Source organism: Sinocyclocheilus rhinocerous, unplaced genomic scaffold (assembly GCF_001515625.1).
Source record: "Sinocyclocheilus rhinocerous isolate Xijiao unplaced genomic scaffold, SAMN03320098_v1.1 scaffold931, whole genome shotgun sequence".
NCBI lineage: Eukaryota > Metazoa > Chordata > Actinopteri > Cypriniformes > Cyprinidae > Sinocyclocheilus > Sinocyclocheilus rhinocerous.
Genome location: NW_015657104.1, coordinates 133,697 through 155,152, shown reverse-complemented (window position 1 = coordinate 155,152; position 21,456 = coordinate 133,697). Strand labels below are relative to the sequence as shown.

General features: G+C 37.2%; 1 protein-coding gene across 1 annotated transcript in view; it reads right to left on the bottom strand.

The window, feature by feature from the left end:
* The window catches only part of LOC107720848 (BMP/retinoic acid-inducible neural-specific protein 3-like), an 87,926-nt gene extending 72,777 nt beyond the window's left edge, over positions 1 to 15,149 (bottom strand). Inside the window, exon 1 of the mRNA XM_016528680.1 lies at positions 14,456 to 15,149. The gene's annotated coding sequence lies outside the window, so the exon portion shown is untranslated. The remainder of the gene's footprint in view (positions 1 to 14,455) is intronic.
* Positions 15,150 to 21,456: the final 6,307 nt, after the last annotated feature.

Here is a 21,456-nt window from a genome sequence, read left to right as displayed (position 1 = left end):
ACTTTACAGATCTTCTTTATGCACCAAGAGCTTGTAACACTTCAAAGAGAAAGGAAAAATTGAAATCGCATCATATGACCCCTTTAAAATCTCTAGTTTACTGTTTTAAAAGATTGATTTGACTGTAGTTTAACTACCTAAAATTATGAATTGTTTTTCTCAGAGTGTAACTGACAATTTTAGTCAACGCTTTCCATTTTTGTGTCAGTATGCATCAGATGGTCAGTGACTGGCCTGTGGGCGGTCCGTCTGAGACCAAGAAGTCAGTTTGCCAAAGTACAGCTCGGAGTAAATCACTGAATGTAATTCTGAGATCATTTGTTGGCACAGCTGCTGCAGGGGTGAAATACTTCTATTGAGCAAACTATCATTGGCAATGCTGTGGGAATATGAAATTTGGCAGAGTTTCACACAGTCCGTATTAAGTAAGGCGACCTGAACTCTTTTATGTGCCAGTTCTGTGGTACGTTTCCATAAAGCAGCCTAAAGCCACTGTCATCATAAGTTCTATCACCACAGATCTCATTTCTCACACATCCAAGCGCGGGGCGCACCGTAGGCGCACTGCGTAAGTCAAAAGTATGAAAGTCAGAGAAGATGATTGGCAAGCCTAGATGGATCAGAAAGATTAAACGGGTCAGTTTTGATCACTCTAAGCACAACATCCACTCTCCACTCATTCTTTCCAGTGAAATCACTATACACCCGCAAGGGAAAACTGGCAGCAGAAAGCTAATTCCTATGAGGTTGTGGCTACTGATATTTATGAGGGCTGGGAGATGCTGTACTTCCATCTCCCTCGCAGGCATGCCAGGGTTAACGGCAAAAGCATCAAAGAGAGGTCGGTTTATCAACAGCACTTTGCACCTCAGATATCATCAGTTAATGTGTAGTAGAGTGCCATTATAGCATGAGTGAATACATTTGCAAGTCTGGAAGGGCGGATTTACTGTATACATTTGTTTTGTTTTTTTCTAATAGACCATGTGAATGCATTTGGCTAGCTATCCTGGAGCATAAAACAACAATTGTGCTGGCATAGAAAAATCGTTACGCTGACCAGTGGAATAAAGCGGTTATTTGGCTTCTCGCTCTGTAATGAGTGGAGGGCGTAGCACTTTCGGCTTTCAGAGGGTTTATGGATAAATGCTTTTTCTGTTGCATGGCGATCGTTCCATCAGGGTCAATGAACATTAATGACCAAAGGAGCTGTGAAGCATGCATCATGGAACAGCACTTTAGCTGCTAACACAGATTTCAATATGTGACAGATATTGGTGACTGTAGATCAGAAAACAGGAACACACTGTAGATCAACCGGAATCCATTAATGTGGACATGCAGGCTATGGTATGTGGGTAACAAATTAGGGCTTCAGGTTCTCACTTTTGGTTGCTGTTATGGGTGTTAAAGGAATATTCCAGGTTCAATATGTTAAGCTCAATTATTTGTTACAAAAAAGTAAATAAATAAGTGTGTGTGTGTGTGTATCATTCTGGGTTTAAGGCATTATGTTCTAAAATTGCATATAAACTAAAATGATGTTAACACGCATACTGTTTTTGCCTTGTGGCTATACTACTGAAATGTGAGTACTACTGAAAAAGTGAGTATTTTAATGTTTACGGTTTGGCCCCATTCTTGTAAGTGCCTTGCAGTAACCCAGAGTTTTGCTTGTTTTAAAGAAAAGCCATGAAACATCAAAAATAGCTTTTGTGGTAGTCACCATTATGCAACAAGTCCTTTCGATTGAGCTCATTTGTACTGAACCTAGACTGTTCTTTTAAACAGTTGACACTTATGGAAAACCAATCTAATGCACAGCTGGGCTGTGAATACTTGTGGCTTTATGCACAACATGTGTTACACTGGGTGTGCACATGTAGTGTGTATGAATGTTTGGTGTTTGCACCTTTTCTGATTCCATGCATGTGACCAGGATGTATTTTAACTCATAATTCACAGGCACAGAAACGTTTTAACTGCAATATTACTAGGGATGCACCGATACCGATACTGGTATCGGTATCGGGCGAGTACTGGAAAAAGTGGTATCGGTGCATCCCTAAATATTACGATATTGGATCAATACACACACATTGTTATAGTGCATCGGTCCAAAGGGACTGCAGCCATTGTGTTGCTTAGTCCAAAGACAGCTCCTTATGAGAAGACCGTTCCATTGCGTCTGAAACCCTAAAAACCCTTTCATCAGTCCAAAATGGTGATGCGTAAAGAGATAGTTCACCCAGAAAAGATAATTCTGTCATCATATACTCATCATCATATCATTCCAAACCCACATGCTGTTTGTGGGTTAATACAGGAGGAGAATCTTCATGCATTGGTTTTTCATACAACATTAGTTCATAGTGACCATGTCAAGACATAAAAACAGCAAAACAGTGCCATCAAATTAATGCATACTACTTGTGTACTGAATTCCAAGTCATCTGCATTCAAATGATAGAGATTTCAGTCTGTTAATGACACAAACTACAGTATTACTGATTCACTAGTCACATGGGATTACTACTTTTTTGTTCTTTTTGGAGCCTGACAGATGTGATCACTGTTGTTCTAAGGAAAAACGGGGTGAAACTTCTCTTTTCATGTTCAGTAGAACAAAAATAACAGCATATGGGTTATGAATGACAAGTGAGTAAGTAATAACAGCATTTCAATTTTTGAATGCACTATTCCTGTGTATGTAAATGTGTGGTTTGTAGTTTGTCGTGTTTATAGTGTTGTGTCTTTTAGTTTTCGCTTCTCCAGTTTGCTGATCAGCTAACACTTAATTACACCCACCAGTCAGTGGGTGTTATTTTCCATGCATCCTCCCGAATATTTAATTCTCCAGACAAGCGGTAGACTCATCAGAGCTTTGTTTCTATACTCTATATTTGCGTGTCGTGCCAAAACAGCGCAGAGGTCCCTGCATGCAAAGGCGAAACCAGCACGCAATGATGTTTGAGGGGGTGGAAGAGCACTCGGCTGAATGATGGACCATTTCCCAGCTCATACTGGCAGTTCTCACATCACTAGTCCTTAAAAGATAATGACATCCAACCCATTTTGCATATTGGCAGCTGGCTTTCATGCCTCCATACATCATAAGCCACTTTACCCTCTGCCCCCATGGGCAACCACTGATAACGGCTTTAAAAGTCAAAACTTAAAAAAGAGAAAAAAGAAATTTAGGCATATCCGTACTACTAAAACAGGCACATCCACATATATATATATATATATATATATATATTTTTTTTTTTTAACTTTATTTTGGCAAGACAGAGCGATATGAAGGTGGACGTTTTATATGGATCATACTGAAGGCGGGTTAATAGAATGTGATGTTTACTTGGAAATTGCATACTTTTTGAGATATGCATAAAAAAATGTTCACCTCCTTGAAGCACATCTTGCCTTTTACAGTAACCTGTATCTTCAAGTGTTGAAAAGTAATGAAATCTGATATATGTATATGTACTTCATTCATATTTCAAACCAAGAGAATAAGAAAGAAAACAGTGTTTTGGTGTTCACTTGTCACTGCATTTGTGAAAATGTACTGCTATTCTCTTTAGGGTTTCAAGACTGAATGCTTCACATAGCTAATGGATGAAATGTCAAGTTGCAGAGGGAAACAATCAAACTAGACATTCTGTTGTGAAAGGAAGAAAACATTGGACTTTCCCTCTGGAACATTCCAGAGCAATGCGATGCCAAGGGCCCATGGTAGTTGATTTTGGCACGTAGTTGAGGTGGGCATTTACCCTAATATAGGCAAGCCATTAGGGACCAATTTCAACCCTGCTGACACAGCCCAACTGACTGAAATAGATCCTGACTTGCACTATGAAGTAGTGGTACCATTACTGTATAATGCATTAGCCTGTAATGGTCTTATTGTAAGAATATTATGTGAGCTCTGCCATTCTGTTTTTTTAAGCTGCAAAATTTCTTCCAAGGTTTTCAAATGATTTGGGAATTCAGATTTATTTATTGTGATAATTCCAACAGGACATGAATCAAACATTAGCTCTGGATAAATTTTTGGATCACCCTATATTAGAAATCTTTGTGGCAAGCAGGGAAAAAATGAATTACTAGTGAATCTTGTGTTATAGTATAGGCAAATGTATTTATTTATTTAAATTTGTGTAAACTTGGTCTTGTTTTGTGTTGAGAGAACACTCAGAAATTCTGTTGACACCCTCTTTAGTGCATTTCAGTTTACACTTGATGGACTGACTGGCTCTCGGACACACATTTGATCATCTCTGCCCAGTGTGCCATGGGGGCCTTGTATAGTTTTGACAGACTGCCTGCCAAAGAGTAAGCTAAGCCAAGGCTAGCAGATGCTAACTGGATGAGCTGAACACAAATGAAATCCAGACCCCCTGTATGAGTGTCTGTCTCCTATTTCTTGCCCCCTCTATTTTTCAAATGATTCAAGTTCCTCTTATGAAAAATTACAGTGGCCATATCATGGCACAGTATATATTTAAGTTATATTTAATAATTATTTATTATTATTATATATTATTTCTAATTAAATTAAATATATTATATTGCTTTACCAGTGCCCATTTAATTTAATTTAAAATGTTGTTTTCTTTTGTTTTTAAAAATGCACAGAAATGCAGTGATGGTCAATAGGACAAGCATGCAAATAGCTACACCGCCTTGTTTAGCAAATTGCTGCAGGAGACTCTGTGGCCAGCGAGTGAATTTATATCCGGTAAATGGTAGATTGAAGTTGGGGTCTTTAATTATGTGCGGCGGAAGAGCATGTTCGGCAGTCGGGGTGAGGGAATCGACTAAAGTGCACAAGGAAGGAGTAGAATAATGCTGCTGACAGTGTGCCCTGGAGCAATGGAGAAGTCCATACCTCAATATTGGCCCTCTGCATCATTCCGCCCCACCTCAGCCAGTATTTGACCTACTGACAGCTAATACACAATTGGCAATTGGGCTTATGGGACAAGGCAACTATAGCATAGTATATGAAGAGTGAGCGGGCTATTTTTATACACCATAAGGCTGGTTCTAATGCTTTAAATCAGATCTCAGTGGAGAGTGTTTGTGCTACCATACTGTTCCTGTGGAGAAAGAAAGAGGAAAACGCGATAGTTTCTCTCAAATGTCAAATAGGAAATACAGATAACAGCCAGCTAAGGAATTTATGCAATATTTGATGCAGCGACGGGTGCATTTTTTTTTCACAAAGTGATTTCCATTTCAGACAGAATTGAGTACTAGAGGGCTCATCCTGCTTGCCGCTCGTGAACCTCACAGGAAACAGCTGATGGAGTGTCCATTTGCATGAGAGAGAGGTTAGAGCGATGAGAGCGGGTTTATAGGCATTGAATATTGTTTGTTCAGAGTCAGTAGGTTCAGTGTTGTACAATCTTCCCTATTCTATAACCTTTTGTCTCAACATCACACTCGTCTCTAACTGTACCTTTGTTACCTTTTATTTCAACATGCATGTGTTATACTGAAACCATCACTGGTGATATGTCTGAGAGCCCTGTTAGAACACATCTGCCTTGACCCACTTGAACTCTTCTCTCATTAGCATACTTTGTGCTTAGCAGTCCCTGCATTAGGTTCTCTCTGTCTCACTCTCACACAAAGAAATCTTTAAAAAGCTACATGTCATAAGTATTCTCGGTATGATCTGAAGGTAAAAGTAGACTCTCTCTGACCTTTCTCTTTGCTTATCTCACATAATGCCATGACATTTCCAAAGACTGTCTTTAAAATTCCGTACAGCGTTGTCATTCATCTCCACTGCATGCAGATATTGAGTACATCTTTTGTGTTCTGAGGTGTCTATGGAATAATGCATCATTATTGTAAGTATAGAGATACAGTCTATGATATCATTCGTAATTTTTAGTGACACTCAGTTTTTCCAAAAGCTTTGTAATATCGTGCAACACATAAATTCTGTCAAGTGTGTCCAAACTATTGACTGCTTGTGTATATGGATCTTTGTGTGACATCTTGAGCTATCCCCCTTATTACATCCATAAGAGAGTCAGCCAGCAGCCTTTTCCAAAGCTCCTGGTCCATGAAAGCAAAGTGGAGTCTGGGCCATGCAGAGAGCCATGTGAATTCCAATAAGATGTGTGAGAAGACAGTTGCAAGAGTCATTTAATCTTGCTCCCATTCAGCTTAATCCTACTGAGGCTGATTTACGCCTGTAGGTATTGTAGGATAGGAACAGTGAGTCATTTGCCCAAGTGTTGCACTGGTGGAATGGTGGAGATGTGAAGACAGCGCACATTCTTTTGAGCCCCACAGATTAAATAAAACATGAAAAAAATGAGGACTTCTGCAAGATGAGTCAATTCTCACATAGGCCGCTACATTGTGACTGTCTGCATGAGATATGGGTAAAGACAGGAGCCCTATATTTAAAAAACTCAAATCACTCAGACACTCTACAATCCCTTTTTCTGTTTCTGAGGTCTGTTTCGCTTGTTCCTGTCTTTTGTTATCATTGACACACACACACACACACACACATACATACATACACACACACACACTATCTAAATGGGGACATTCCATAAGCATAATGGTTTTTATACTGTACAAACTGTATTTTCTATCACCCTACACCTTACAGAAAACTTTCTGCATTTTTACAATTAAAAAAAAACTTTGTTTACTTTATTTTTATACCAGTTTTACTAATGAGGACGTCCCCAAAGAGAGGTTTTTGGAGATTTTGTCAGGTTTAAAATATGGTTAAGTAGGTACACACACACACACACACACACACACACAAACAAACACAATCACACTTGTTTTTGAAAAAAAGTATCTTACGATTACCATGGCTTGATCAAAAAATTTCATATTATTATTATTATTATTATATTGTTATTATTATATTGTTTTATTGAGAAAGTGTTCACTGGATGTACATTATTGAAGTTTTTACAGTTTTAGTGTACTAAATAGTCTACTAAAGAAAACTTGCCATTCAAAGGCATGGGGTCAGTAAGATTAGCATAAGGGACTTACCTTATATATATGGTACTTACCATATAGATAGATAAATAGATAGAGAGAGAGAGATAGATAGATAGATAGATAGATAGATAGATAGATAGATGATAGACAGAGAGAGATTTAGATTTAGATTTAGATTTAGATTTAGATATAGACATAGACATAGACATGCATATAGATACAGATATGGTAAGTCCTTTATGCTCACCAAGTCAGTAATATTGAAAGATTTTTACAATTTAAAAATAACTATTCTATTTCAGTATATTTAAAAAAAAAGAATGCATTTATTCCTGTGATGGAAATCCTGTGATTTTTAGCAGTCATTACTCCAGTTCCATATCATGATCCTTCAGAAATCATTCTAATATGCTGATTTGCTGCTCAAGAAACTTTTAATGTTGTTATTATCAATACTGAAAACAGTTGTGCTGCTTAATATTTTCAGGTCTCTTTAATGAATAGAAAGTTTCAAAGAACAGTATTTATTTAAAATAGAAAGCAGTCACTTTTGATCAAATTAATGCATCCTTGCTGAATACAAGTATTATTTTTTATTGAATTATTTAATTTCTTTGTAATGAGCCCAAACCTTTAATGTATTTATATATGTATTTTGTCAATACATGATTCTCTTATGACAAAGAGACTCTTTTAGCAGACGGTAGCTCTTATGTTTGAAATCTTCACTCACATACAGGAAGAGATGGAATTAGGGAATTGGATTGTGTTCAGATAAGGATCCTCAAACCCTTGGGCCCTCACAGATTTCAAATGTAGCTGAGGCCGAGATGTCAACAACAGTTACAGAATTTAATGGATGGAGAGATGACAGACGTCAGGACTAAAGGACATCTAATCAGTAGAGGATTTTCATACCTGCCTACTGCTAATCTCATTGGTTAGATGTGAAGTGCTGAGGATAAGAGGGAAATTCTGATAACCATCTCAAAAGCACAAAGTGAAATTAGACTTTAGCACCAAGAACTATTGAGGGTCAGAGACAACCATGAAGTAAAGAAAGAAAATGGAAAGCGGTTCTCAGGGACAGAACAAATAGGTTGTCTCTCATATTTGCTGTCAACACATTGAGCAAATAAAGTGGCAAGAAACATCTTAGTCTCGTTAAGTCCTTCAAAAGGTCACTGTAGAGGAGCACAGCAGTGCTAAACTCAATTCAGTGTCAATAAGGATTACCTTCATTGATTACAGCACAGCATGCAGTGTCAGATTAAATGAAATATGCATGTAGAAAGGATATGGGTTCAACAATTGCAGCTTTTTTAGAGACTTTAAATGGCCAGTGGCAGTCTTTGCCATCAGGGGTGTAGTGTGTGTGTGTGTGTGTGTGTGTGTGTGTGTGTGTGTTATATAATATGAATAAACCAAGCAAAATTACAACTTGTCACTTGGCAGCCAGTGATCAATGTGCACCTTCATTGTGTTCAAAAGGGCAGTTTTGACATTCTTTAATAACTCCTTTAATCTTTCATGGGAAAAAGGTCATATGAGTGTTGAGCGAAATGAGGATGAGTAGATAATGACAGAATTTTCAGTGTAAGGGTTTGACTCATTTAGATTGGCCAAATATAGATATGGATGGGTAATTTCCGCTGCAGCATTTTAGTCACACTGAAAGTGCACTGTGCAATTATTTTATTTGTTAATTTATTTTATTTTAAAATCACTTAGGCAAAACATCTGAGAGTTTAGTCAAGTAATTATCAATACCTGCCAAAAATGTTGCTTTAAGATCTTAATACCATTGTGAAATAAAACCTGATATATATATTTTTTTTTACAATCTTGTTCATACTCAAATTAATTAAAAAGTAATGCATCACCTTTTTTTTTTAAAGAAGCCACTTGAGGCAACTATGAATATAAACGAGGCAAAGTAAAATGTGTCGTACCAAATATGCATAAGGTGACATTTAATCTTCTCCTTTTTGTTATTTAACAGAAATTGAATACAATAGACCCTAATGTAGCTGTCATGTCTAACCTTTTCAAAAATAAAACCACAAAAACAAAATGGGAAACTTAGCCTATATGTTCAATCAACAACAAGGTAGCTAGTCTGCATTCAGTGCATACAAGAGATTAAAAAAGACAAAGCGGGCAGAGGACAAGACAGGACACTTTTTCTGTTCTTCTGTTTGATTCTTGTGAAAGGGTACAGTGAACAACACAAAGTAAAGCCAGTAATGAACTGCATGTGAGTCGCTAATGAGTCTTTCAGCACAGTGTGTACTACTAATTGTCTGTCTGAAGAGATCAGTCTGTCTACTAATCTCCAAGCATCAGTCTCAACTAACCGTTATATTTCAAAGCACATATATTTACATAACTCCAATAATTTGTCATAACAAAGGTTGGTCATGAATCTAACATTGATCCTCATATTGCAGATTTGAGTGAACATAAATAGCACACTGGTACAGTACTTGTCCTCAGAGAGACAGTGGTCAGGAGTTGATCGATAGGTTATGTGCATCACATTGCTGCAAGGAAAGGTCAGGGGAGGCCGAGTGAAATGCCAGGAGAGTTGGCCATAACCGTAACCATCCATCTTGCCTTCCAGAGACCAGGGGATTGGGGTACAGACAATGACCGGCGTGTGGTGTGTAATACAATCGTTCTTCTATCTCTTCTGCTCAGTCTTTCACTCGCAGAGTTAAGCCAGACAGGTTCTCTGGTTTCCACGCTTGGCAGTAATGAATGGTTGTGAGGTTGCAGTGCTAATGTTGTGGCGTTATATTAATAGGTCATATTTAACAATAAGGCAGGCGCGTGTCCAGGTGTCTAACTAAACTATGATTGGCCCAAGTCAGAGTTTGACCTTAAATGAAACCAGATACAACCTCCTTTCCAACAGTACCTTTTTAGATCCTGATTTAAGAAAAGCAAACAAGAGTAATTCATTTTGTTTTATTTGTTTGTTTGTTTGTTTAACTTAAATGATTTTAGCAAATGGCTGCAATATAACAAAGAGTGAAAAATTTAAGGGGGTCTGAATACTTTCCGTACCCACTGTATATGGTTCTATCCAGGAATATTTTCTCATATTACTTTTAAATTCAAATTTGATTTGTCACATACATAACCACACATAGAATGACATGCAGTGAAATCCTTATTTACGACCACTCTGTTACCAAAATTAAAAATGAAGGTATAAATTAAAAAAGAAGAAAAGTATAAACTGGAATGTGCAGATAGATGGATTTACAATATATACAAATTACTGTTAGACATATATATTGAAAAATATATCTATATACTTGGAAGAAAATGGAAGATACAGACAGAGTAAAGTTAAAAATAGAAGAATAGAAAGAATGTTGTAAAAACCCCAAGCAACAATAGAACATTAGAAATATGATCAGCGATTATCATTTTTTTTGTTTGTTTTGCTTTGTTTTGTTTTTGAATGGTTTCTGTATGTGTCTATCTAGGAAGATGATCTCATATTACTTTTAGGCATTATGAACAGTGATATCATTTTGGTTTGTTTTTGTTTTGTTAATTTCTGTATTGTTCTATCTAGGAATATCTAATATTACTTTTAGGCATTATGATCAGCGATATAATTTATAAGTATTGCTTTGTGTTGTTTTGTTTTGTTTTGTTTTGTTTTGTTTTGTTGAAGTGAGTTTATGCTTTGTGGGGGTTAAAATCAGAGTCAAGCCATGAACAGCATTTTTAATGCAAGGACAGTCTTCTTGTTTCAGCCGCTTCCATTTTCTTTAGCTGTCGCAAAACAGTTGCTAATTGTTATCATATTTGTTATCATAATATTTTTATTTATTATCGTAATCATAAAAACACTGGTTTGTAGCGCCAATCGTTTTAACGTTTACTGCACTTTGTTATTCTTCAAGTCATTTACCTATAGCGGTTAATAAACTGGAAGTTACAGAAAATAGATTACTTGATGAGACAGCCTCATTATGAAGTTATGTCTGTTATCACATTGCTCTTTACACAGAGTGTCTTTGCAGTGAGAACATCTAAGGCAGTGTGATAGCTGACCCTGCCGCCACACGTAATGTCCTCCAGCTTGACGTCTGTGAAGGCCAGTCGGCACACAGCAACCAATTAAAACTTAGAGAAGAGGTCCTGCTGCTATGGCTGATTGGTGGAGGCTCCTTCTGTGATCGGCTGCAGTAGGAGATTGGTGCTTCCTGGTTAGTCATTGCCTTTGATCTTTGACTCTTTGTCAAATAAATCATTTTCCCCTTGGCCCCTTGACCAGCTGGCAGGGAGTATTCCCATTTTGATGCCTCGCATCATGGTTAAATTCACCATTAATTCGGGAATGTGGCTGTGCATACCACATAACAGGATATGCTGTGGACGGCTTAACAGGCAGTGAAATCACCCCATCAAATCCAAACGGAAGGACATTTAAAGTATTTTAAAGTATTTATTTTAAAGTAAAATAAAAATTGTGAAAAGGTAAGAATCAGTCAGCATCTGTCCAAAAAAAGAAAAGAAAAATATTTTGATTTCTTTTACTGATACTACTACTACAACAACTGTGAATTTCATAACTACCATAACTGTGAGTTATTCATCTAAAAGAGATTAATCAGAATCCCTATTATCAAAGCAGCTCAGCTTCATATCTGTAAATATATGCTCTTTTATCATACTGTCTTTAGTTTGGTCTGGGCAGGGAATTACCCAGTTCATTTAAATTAAATGTCCCTTCCATTAAAGGAGCAGACCTGGGATTCCCTTTGAAATTAGATTTGAAAACTACTGAAGCTTATCTAACGAGTGACTTATTATGCCATATTATAACCAACATGAAAGACTTAATTTACTCATCCTGGACACTACTGAGAATAAGCTTAAGGCCTGCAGCTAACTTTTAGTTATGGTGAACACAGTATAAAAGTTATAGACTATCTATATAACACTAACTATGTATCTGTCTGTGTGTCTGTCTCACCTTTTTATGAGTGAATTTTGCATGTAATTATGCATGCTAATGAGCCAAGCAAATTACACTTTCAGAGTTGATAGCAACAGAAGTGATGAGCAAGATAACCAGACATCAGAATTAATTTTCATTATGCACTTGTATGAATTTTACATTTTTTTAAAGCCAGAATATTTCCCAAATGATTATCTGCTAATTGCAGTACAACTCACATAAATCTTTAGTGTTCTCTACTTTGCCCATCACTATTTGTGTATGTATGTGTGTGGGAGTGCAGTCAACTTAAGGCCTTAATTTTTCTCAAATTTTTCTCAGCAGCAGTTGGATAAAATGAGTTGCTTGCACAAAAAAAAAATCTATTTGATAAAAGCAGAGGGAGCATATTATTAAGCTGGCACATACTGAAAAATGGCAAGTGGCTTTACAGATAAACTGAAAGATTTAATTTTAGTCTGCTGCAAACCTTATATATATGTGTGTGTGTGTGTGTGTGTGCGCGTATATATATGTATGCTCAGAATGTACCTTTACATCCAGTTCTGCCTTTGTGAAGTGTCTTTTCTTAGTGATAAATCCTCTGACTACTGTTATATTTTTATATTTTCATTTCAGTGAACATACACAGGATAGTTTGAATCCACTTTACATTAGTTTTTCCTCTGAGATGGTGAATATTGCTTGGGCAGATCGATATTTCTTTTAGAGCAAATGATGGCACATATACACAGACAGCACACATCAGCGTCCCCTCCGGGACTGGAAATGGAGTTTTGTGTTCTTCTTCCACTTTAACACTTCAAAAACCTCAGAGGGCTTCTTGGTAAGCAGGAGAGAATGTGCACTGGGGAAACGTCATGGGCCTGCATCCCAATAACTTAGGCCTGCATGTCGCAGATGAAGAAATATTCAGCATCTTCTGCTCACCTTACATAGATAAAATCTCCCTTGACAGTATCAGTGGAAATCGATCATCTTTGGATGTCAGACTGAATGGATAGACATCTCCAATAACAAATCAATATTGTAAACTGATAATCGAGTGGTCATCTCCTCTTTTTGCATTCTGTCTAGCCATTCTGACTATGATTCTGTTGGATGTGTGGTTGCAGGTTGCTTGTTACAAGAGAATTGCTCCCTCTATAGGCAACGTTAAGCATGAAAAGTGCTGCATAAGTGCTGTCAGCCTATATGCTTGTCTCCAAACAGTTTAATTTTTGTTGAATGGAGGTGGCCCATTGTTTTCTGATTGCTTGTTGTGACGAAATAGTCAATGGCTGACTATCGGGTAGGTGTAAGCGTATAATACAATCTCTGGCACTGCTGAATAATGTGGATTAAAATGCTATTCTTCCTACAGAAAGATGGCCTGGTGGGTTTGTTGTGTAGACACAGCAAAACCACACCAGTAATCAGCTTTTCCAAAATAATTTGTATTGAAACCTACTGTTAAGACGGTGAGAAAGCGAGAGCGAGCGAAGGATTGAGGGGGGAGAGAGAGAGAGAGAGAGAGAGAGACCATGGACAGCTTAAATATTTCTGCAACAGATTAAAAAGCAAGCTGCTTTGTATTTTGACAGAAAGGGGCATTAAATATTCTCCTACAACAGTGGAAATGTCAGCATGCTTCTGCTCTGCCGCTGCCAGAGTGAGAGAAGAGGATTAATGTACACATGTAAGACAATGCAGTCCAGTTTTAACCCCTCGGTCTAGTGTAAAATACAGAACCCACACGCCCAAGAAATCAAGGAATTCGGTTCTTTTACGGGTTCCTTACGGAGTCCAGGCAGACGTCCAAACCAAACTGTGAGGAAGCCATCCCGTGAGTCACTGCCGCTGTGGGGCGGTTTTGTTTTAGCTCTCCGCTGCTGTTCATGTTTTTTTTTCTGTATTATGTTCAAAAGCTTCAAAGTGAGAAGAAAGTTTGCAAAGGGAGTTAAGGACTTCTTACTTGTTTTGAGAGCACCCCTCTGGGTTATTGTCATTGTGCAAGGAACTGGAAACTCTTGGGGCAAGCTCTAGATTTAGTTCGAGAAAGCATTGTGGGATGAAATTAAATCCAGTTTAATGAGATAGAGGCAATGCCCTGTAGAACTGTCTACACTAGTCAAGACGGCAATATTTATAGCATGAGCTCATCATCACATATACAATTGGCATTCCAAAATACTTTGAATTAACTGCATACATACCTTTGATCAAAGTTAAATAGAACTAATGTTTACATCTAAATTAGAGCAACCAACTGTATCCTTTTTTGGGAATACCTGCTTCTTATGTTAAGCTGACATTGTTGACTGACACTGCAGTTATCCATAATCAGATGGGAAAAACCAGTAACCCAACCGATATAAGACCCCATAAAAGCTGTAACATTTAAGTGAGGAGATGATTCCGACACTACAAGATGAGCACAGTGAAGTGGTTTAACCCAATATAGATTGAGTGTCCAGTGAACTGTGACAGAGTACTCACCCAGACCGTGAAGGGTGGTTCCACTCCTGTCCCTATTGTTTTGTATCCGATCGGCTTGTGGCGGCAGTCAGGATGTTGGATTCTCGGTTCGGTCTCAAGTAGAGGAATGCAGCTCCCACCCGCTCGGCCCCCTGCCGTAGCTCCTCCGCGGTGATTTCACACGGGTTCACAAGGCTGTCAAAAGGGTAATCCAGGCATTGTATTGATGCTCCGAAGAGAGTGCGCTAAGTGCACCCTTTATGGATGCAGTTAAAATGTTTCAAATAGCCATTAGTTTATTTTTTCTTGATTGAAGATTTAAAAACTGGATGCAGAAACTTTAAGACCAGTTCTTTTAGAATGCAAAGTCCCAGAAATTCAATTTTTGTCCAAGCAGGATAGAAGCAATTCGGATCCTCTTAAACCATGTGTGATCTTCCAAAACAAGTAGGATCACATCAGATTACAATCAGACAGATAAATCCATACGAAGCTGTTCTGTCCTTTCAACTCATTTGCATTATTCAGCTTCTTCCAAGTAGAAAAACTGCACCTGCCACGGTTCATTTGTGACATCCACTGTCTCTCTCTCTTTCTGTGTGTTTTTTAGTGTGTGTGTGCCAGATTGCTAGAGCTAGACTTGAGCTGCCCATGCTGTAGTCATCACTCACTGCCAAGCCCCAAAACGGTGAGCCTCGTGCAGAGGAGAGCTACTCCAAGTCTTTCAGGAAAGCATCTCTTTCTTTTCAACAAGCTCTGTCCAACTGAGACCAGAGGCCACACCCCTTTCTTTCTGATTGGCTGAGACGCAGCAGGAAGCAATGTGACAGGGAAGAAAAGAGGGAAAGGGAGAGAATGAGAGAGAGAGAGAGTGTGTTTTAGAGGGGAGGGAGGATAGACCAGGTTCTGTGAGCCCTGAAGGGACAGGGTGGCTAATGAAAGCGAAAATGCTTTTCTCCCAATGCTTTAGCCAAATTTGCCTGCTACAAATTTGTTGTGACTCCTGGCAAACTGAATTCATACTGCCAAAGTCTCCAGTATCTTAAGGGAGCTGTATCTTGTTCTTCATACAATAAAGCCAAAAGTCAGTTCTTGTCAGCCTAGTGCCCTGTTAGTGCCAGATATCTTGGGAATACTGAAGAAAATGCTAAAACTTGTACGTTTCATTCTGTGATGTGGAAACAGTTTGATGTGCAATTGAAGAAGGGATGACATAATTTTCTATGGGAAATGTTATTTTATCTCGCACAGCAACAGGTGAAGGGCTTTTCCAAAGCTAGATGTAAAACTTGGGATGTGGAGACATAGAAATGTATACTATTCCCTACAAAAGCAGAGTTTTGTGGTGTATTAATGGACCTTTTTTTTCTCCAAAGAACAAAAACCATGCATTTTAATGGAAGCCTATTTCTTCCCCAGAGTTAAAATAATAATAATAATAATAATAATAATAATAATTGTGAGATAAAAGGTCAAATTGTTACAGTACAGTCATACTGTGAGATAAAGTCTGTATTATGAAAATCTCACTTTTTGTCATATATGTATACAGCTTCAGATTATGATCTACAATCTAAAGTTTAGCATAGCATGAGCATGTTTCACACCGTACACTAGATAATTACCAGTCCAGTTTATTTTGACCAGTGCTTACATTATGTATGGTTGACAACTATTCTTATCCATCCCAACTGACTGAGCTTTTCCCTGCTTCCAACTGGAACATTTTCTGCATATCATTTGTCTCCTCTGCCTGGGCTTGATAAAAAAATAAGCTAGGATTCTGTTGTGCCGGAAGCATTGCATTTCTATTTGCTTTGTAAACCTTGCCACTCTTGTGCAGCTGCACAGATCTCAGTCTAAAGAAAAGACAGCAAAGTTAAAACAAAAGTGTTGAAGCAAGCTAAGGTAGCGTATTGACAGCTATAGGGTAAGCATTCAGGGTAAGCAATATCAGCATTTTCAGTACATTTTGCTATGCTCATCAGCATAAACATTTGTGAGAATCATTTCATAGGAACAACTGAGGTTAGTTAATTAAATTTTTGTCACTGGATAATATTGATCTGTGAATTTGTGATATTTATATACATAAAAGATTTTAAAGAACCATTCAAAAGTTTGGGGTTGTTTTCATGTTTTTGAAAGATTTTTCTCATGTCAGGCTGCTTGGTAACACTTTAGATTATAGGGAACACATATTCACTATTAACAAAGAGTTTTCCCTCAATAAACTCCTAATTTGTTGCTGCATATTGATAGTATGGATGCTAGTTGTAGTATTTATGTTGAGGTATGGGGTAGAGTTAAGGGATCTAGCATCACTATGTGCTTGAAAAGAACTTATAAACAGTCAATATGCTAATAATATGCATACTAATAAGCAACTAGTTAATAGTGAAAAGTGTTCCCTAATCTAAAGTGTTACTGGCTGCTTTTATTTGATCAAAAATTAACAGTAAAATTGTGAAATGTTATTACGATGTGAAATAACTGACTTCAATTTTAATAATTTTAAAATGCAATTTAAAGGGATAATGAAAATTACCCCATGATTTACTCACCCTCAAGCCATAGGTGTATATTACTTTCTTCTTTCAGACGAATACAATCGGAGTTATATTAAAAATGTCCTGGCTCTTCCAAGCTTAATAATGGCAGTGAATGGTGGTGGGGTTAATAAAGGCCTTCTGAAGTGAATCAATGCGTTTGTGTAAGGAAAAAAAAAATATATATTTAAAACTTTAGACGTCCAAAAACGAGGATTTGTAAAGAAAAATGTCAGAAGATTTCGATATAAGCCAAGAGGAGACCCTATGTTGACAGCACACAGTTGTGCTTAATATTTTTGTTGAAACGGTTTTTTTTTTTCAAGGAAACATTTTTTTTTTCTAGAAACATTTCTTCAAGGATTCTTTGATGAATAGAAAGTTCACAAGAAGGGCATTTATTTAATTCATTTCAATTCCATTCAATGTGTATAGTGCTTTTTTCAGTTCAATTCCATTCAATTTGTATAGTGCAATACACATTGTTGCAAAGCAGCTTCACAGAAAATGAAAGTTTCTACATTACAGTTAGGAGTCATTTATCAGTGATGACTATGTCAAAGTGATTTCCATATGGCAGAAATCTACAGTTCTATGATATGCTGTGGCAGAAAACAGAAAAGCAGAGAGAGAATAATTAGCGTAGCTGCTGTTAATAACATCAAGCAAGGAATGATAATGTGCCATTTGATCAGATATAACCAGAGTACAAGGTTATGAGAATCATTTATTTGAAAACCTTTTTTTTCTGTTTTTTTTAACTGCATCCTTGTTGAATAAAAGTATTAATTCCTTCTCAAACACACACACACACACGCACACACACACACAAAATCTTTCTGACCCCAAACTTATAGTGTATATTTATTATATTTCAGTAGCTACTTTGCCTGATACTAAAACAAATTTCTTACTGAAAATAAAACCGTTGGTTTTGTTTTAGCTTTTAAATATGCTAATTATCAGAAAGCATTTGACATGTATTTTAAAACTTTACTTTTAAAATCACAGATAAGTCAGTAGAAGATATAGAAAGCCAGGTTTGAGTGGCAGTTTCGGGCACCACCATCTGACAATTTGAACAAAGCTGTAATTAAGAGATTGTTGAACGTGACCAGGCCTTCAAAACAACAGTCACAATAATATTCTCTGCATTAACTCCCTCCTATTTGAAGTGTAATGGTCCATCTCAGCATGCAGGGTTATATTGTCATGTTAATGGCACTGGCTTTGCTTCAAATGTGATACCTGGAATAGAATTGGTCCAGCTTTCACAGCTTCAATGTCATGGCAGTGAGGCAAAGACAGTTAAGGTGTATAAATATGTAAATATGGGAGTACACCTCACCAGGAGTCAGGTAATGACATTTTCAGCCCTGGTTTGGTTTGTTCCCCAGTCGTCCCAAATTAGAAACCTTAATGACGACCAATAGGCCACAGATGGTCAAACTCTAGGGTACATGAGTCTCCTGTTCTCCTTCTGCTTCTTGCAGCATCACTTTTATGTGCCAACAATGCATTACCTTGCCAGTTGCCGCATGCTCAAGGGGGTAATCATTACCTTGAATAGAAGGTCAGTCCATGGCAGCGTTTGCCAGTGAGATCGTGGCCCAGGCTACATTTGGAGACTGGCAAACTGGACAGCAAGGGTGATTCATCTTTGGGGGTGAGGGGGCAGATACTCCCCGTCACTATTTGTCTTGTGACGTTGACATATAAAAAACACTCAGAGGGCACAATCTCGGGAGGGAAGTCTGGCAAACGTCCACAGTCAGTCTGGACACGAGAACTCCTGATGTCTTTTCTCTCTTTCTGTGTGTTTCTCTTGCATCAGGACCTGTTTGGCTTGAGCATTACTTCATGGATTCATGAGATAAATTATGTTTGTTGAAAGTTCGAAAGATGAGTATGGATTAATCTAATTGTGCTAATGTCTTAACACTGATCTACAGAAAACCTGAATGAAAGCGATCAGCAGATGTCAGGGCCATTGCTTTGACTCATGGGGAATAAATCTAATTTGAAATCTCTTGTTAACCTATGAACAAATCATTATTATTGTTGTTGTTCACAAACATATGAGCCTGGAAATTATATTTTCTTCATAATCATTTTGAATTAAATAATATTAGACTCCAGAATGATCTCTTTTATGCTAGCATACAAAATGTCAGAATTGCCCAGACTGTGCATTTGATCTGAAGTCAGAAAGGTCTGTCTGCTTGCAGTTCATGCCAATCTAACAATCTTCTATGACTGTGACTCTGGACATATCACATTATTCATATATTTATTTCCCAGCCTTATATTTCCCAGTGTTCTGCATGCACATCATAACTGACTGAACAGACTGGCACTATATACAAATGGGTGAGTGGAAGGAAAAAAATGGAAATTTAACTTATAAAACCCTGCAGAAAAATAGCCTCATTATGTATCTCATTGAATATTAACATAAATACAATTTTTAACTGCCTCAATTTTTTTTTCTGTCAGTTCTTTAAGCTTGCTTGCTCGCTCATTCATTCATTCATTCATTCATTCACATACATTATTTTCACATGGAAGTAAAGTTGTTGCAAAACTCCAGACTATAAATTAAAAATTGTAGTATAAGTGTTTGTGTGTTGAAATGTAGTCAATGCTCTGATATGAAGAAAAAAAAATCTGAAGGTGAGTATTTTTGACAAACCCATATTGTGAATTTGAAGTCACAGTCAAACAGCCACAAGTAATGACACTCACAAGAACAATGACAGATTGCATTTTATATAGTAAAGACTTTAATTTGTTATACTTAAATAACTAAACTAAAATTAAATTAATAAAAACTATATAGACATATACCAAAAAAGAAAAGAAAAATACATAAACTTAAAAAAACAACAACAACTAATATCTCAACGGTACTAAAATAACACTGTTTTCACTTAACAAACAACTTACAACTTGTCAATTCTGGAACAGCAATTTCAGATCTTCGCCTCCTGAATTTTGCAACACTTCTCTAGTTTCTTGTGTGTGTGCTGTCTCAGCAAAATCTTATGCAGAGCTTTGTGTTTTTCTCCAGCTAATTGGTGAAGGGGTAACACCTTGTACATGAGGGGAGGGGTTAGTCTCTCATTTTATCAAACATCTGGCCTGTATTACTGCTTACAAATTGCTGAAAGGACACCTACCAATAAATACATTACCTGCCTTACAGAGTATGTGTCTGTAGTAGAATATCTTTTAGCAGAAATGTACTAAAAAGTGAAGACCTTTCACAGAACATACCTGTATAGTTTAAAGGTTGTTAGTCTAAGCATAAAAGCTACTGAGTATAAAAAATCTCTTTATATACTAATCATTTTCATATTTGGGAATTATTTAGTGATTCCTAAATCTAACCAAATAGGGGATCTTTAATTTTCCAGCAGTATTTGAGCATAATCTTTTATCAAGTGCTATTTCTCAGAACTACTGTCTGTCCTCATAAAGTACAGTCATACTGTCTAAAGATCATTTTGTGAGCTATTTAACTCAGTAGGAAACATTTTGCAGTAGTAATTGAGAAATGGCATGCACACGTTTATGAATTCTAATTCTTATTCTAATTGCTTGGCAAAAACCCACTTCCAGTTTCTTCTCTTGTAAACATTTTACAGAAATTTGAGGATGTGGGAGAGCATGTACGTGCCTCGATAACCTATGAGAAGCTTGTATTTGGCATTTTATAGGAAATCTGCATAAATGTGGACAGGGTGTGCTGTTATATCAGAGTAGAGTATGATTTGTTCTTAGAAAAGAAGCTTACTGTATGTCTAAACCCTGCTTCACACCATTTTAAAAATGCAGGGACATTTTATTAAGCATAAGAACAATATGCTACAGCCTGCTGTTAAGCCTTACAGAAAATGTGGAGATATTGTATGTGGATTTTCTTTTCTAAATCCGACAAATGACTTGCATGAGGTTGCCATGGCTATCACAAAGGCCAATGCTGCTTCGAAGGGAAACAAATGCATAACACAGAAGCTGCCAATGCATATCATAGATTTCTCATGTCACAAAGAGGCTGTTATCTTTTGAATGCTTCATTCATGGTATTCTGTTGTAGAGAAAATTGTGTTTTTTCATGTCCCTCAACACTGGTGTCTCCAGTGATATAATGGTATAATGTGGTATCTTCCCTTCTCTGTGAACATGATTTTTACAGTACCTTTTCTGGCGCTATCAGAAACCACAGCATATGCAGTTTGAGATTGCTTTTCAGTGTGCTCGACTGAACAACTATCATTATAAAAAGTGTCCTAAAAATGTCTTGGTTGCCAATTCCTTGTGCAGTTTAGGAATTATTTAAGTTTAGCAAAGCAAAGAGCAGCTTGCTCAGATTTAATAATATTGGATTGCAAGACCATTATGTGTTGTGTTATGTTTATATCTAAAACTGTATGTTGATAACAGACCTTTTGGTCTATCCAGAGTAATATA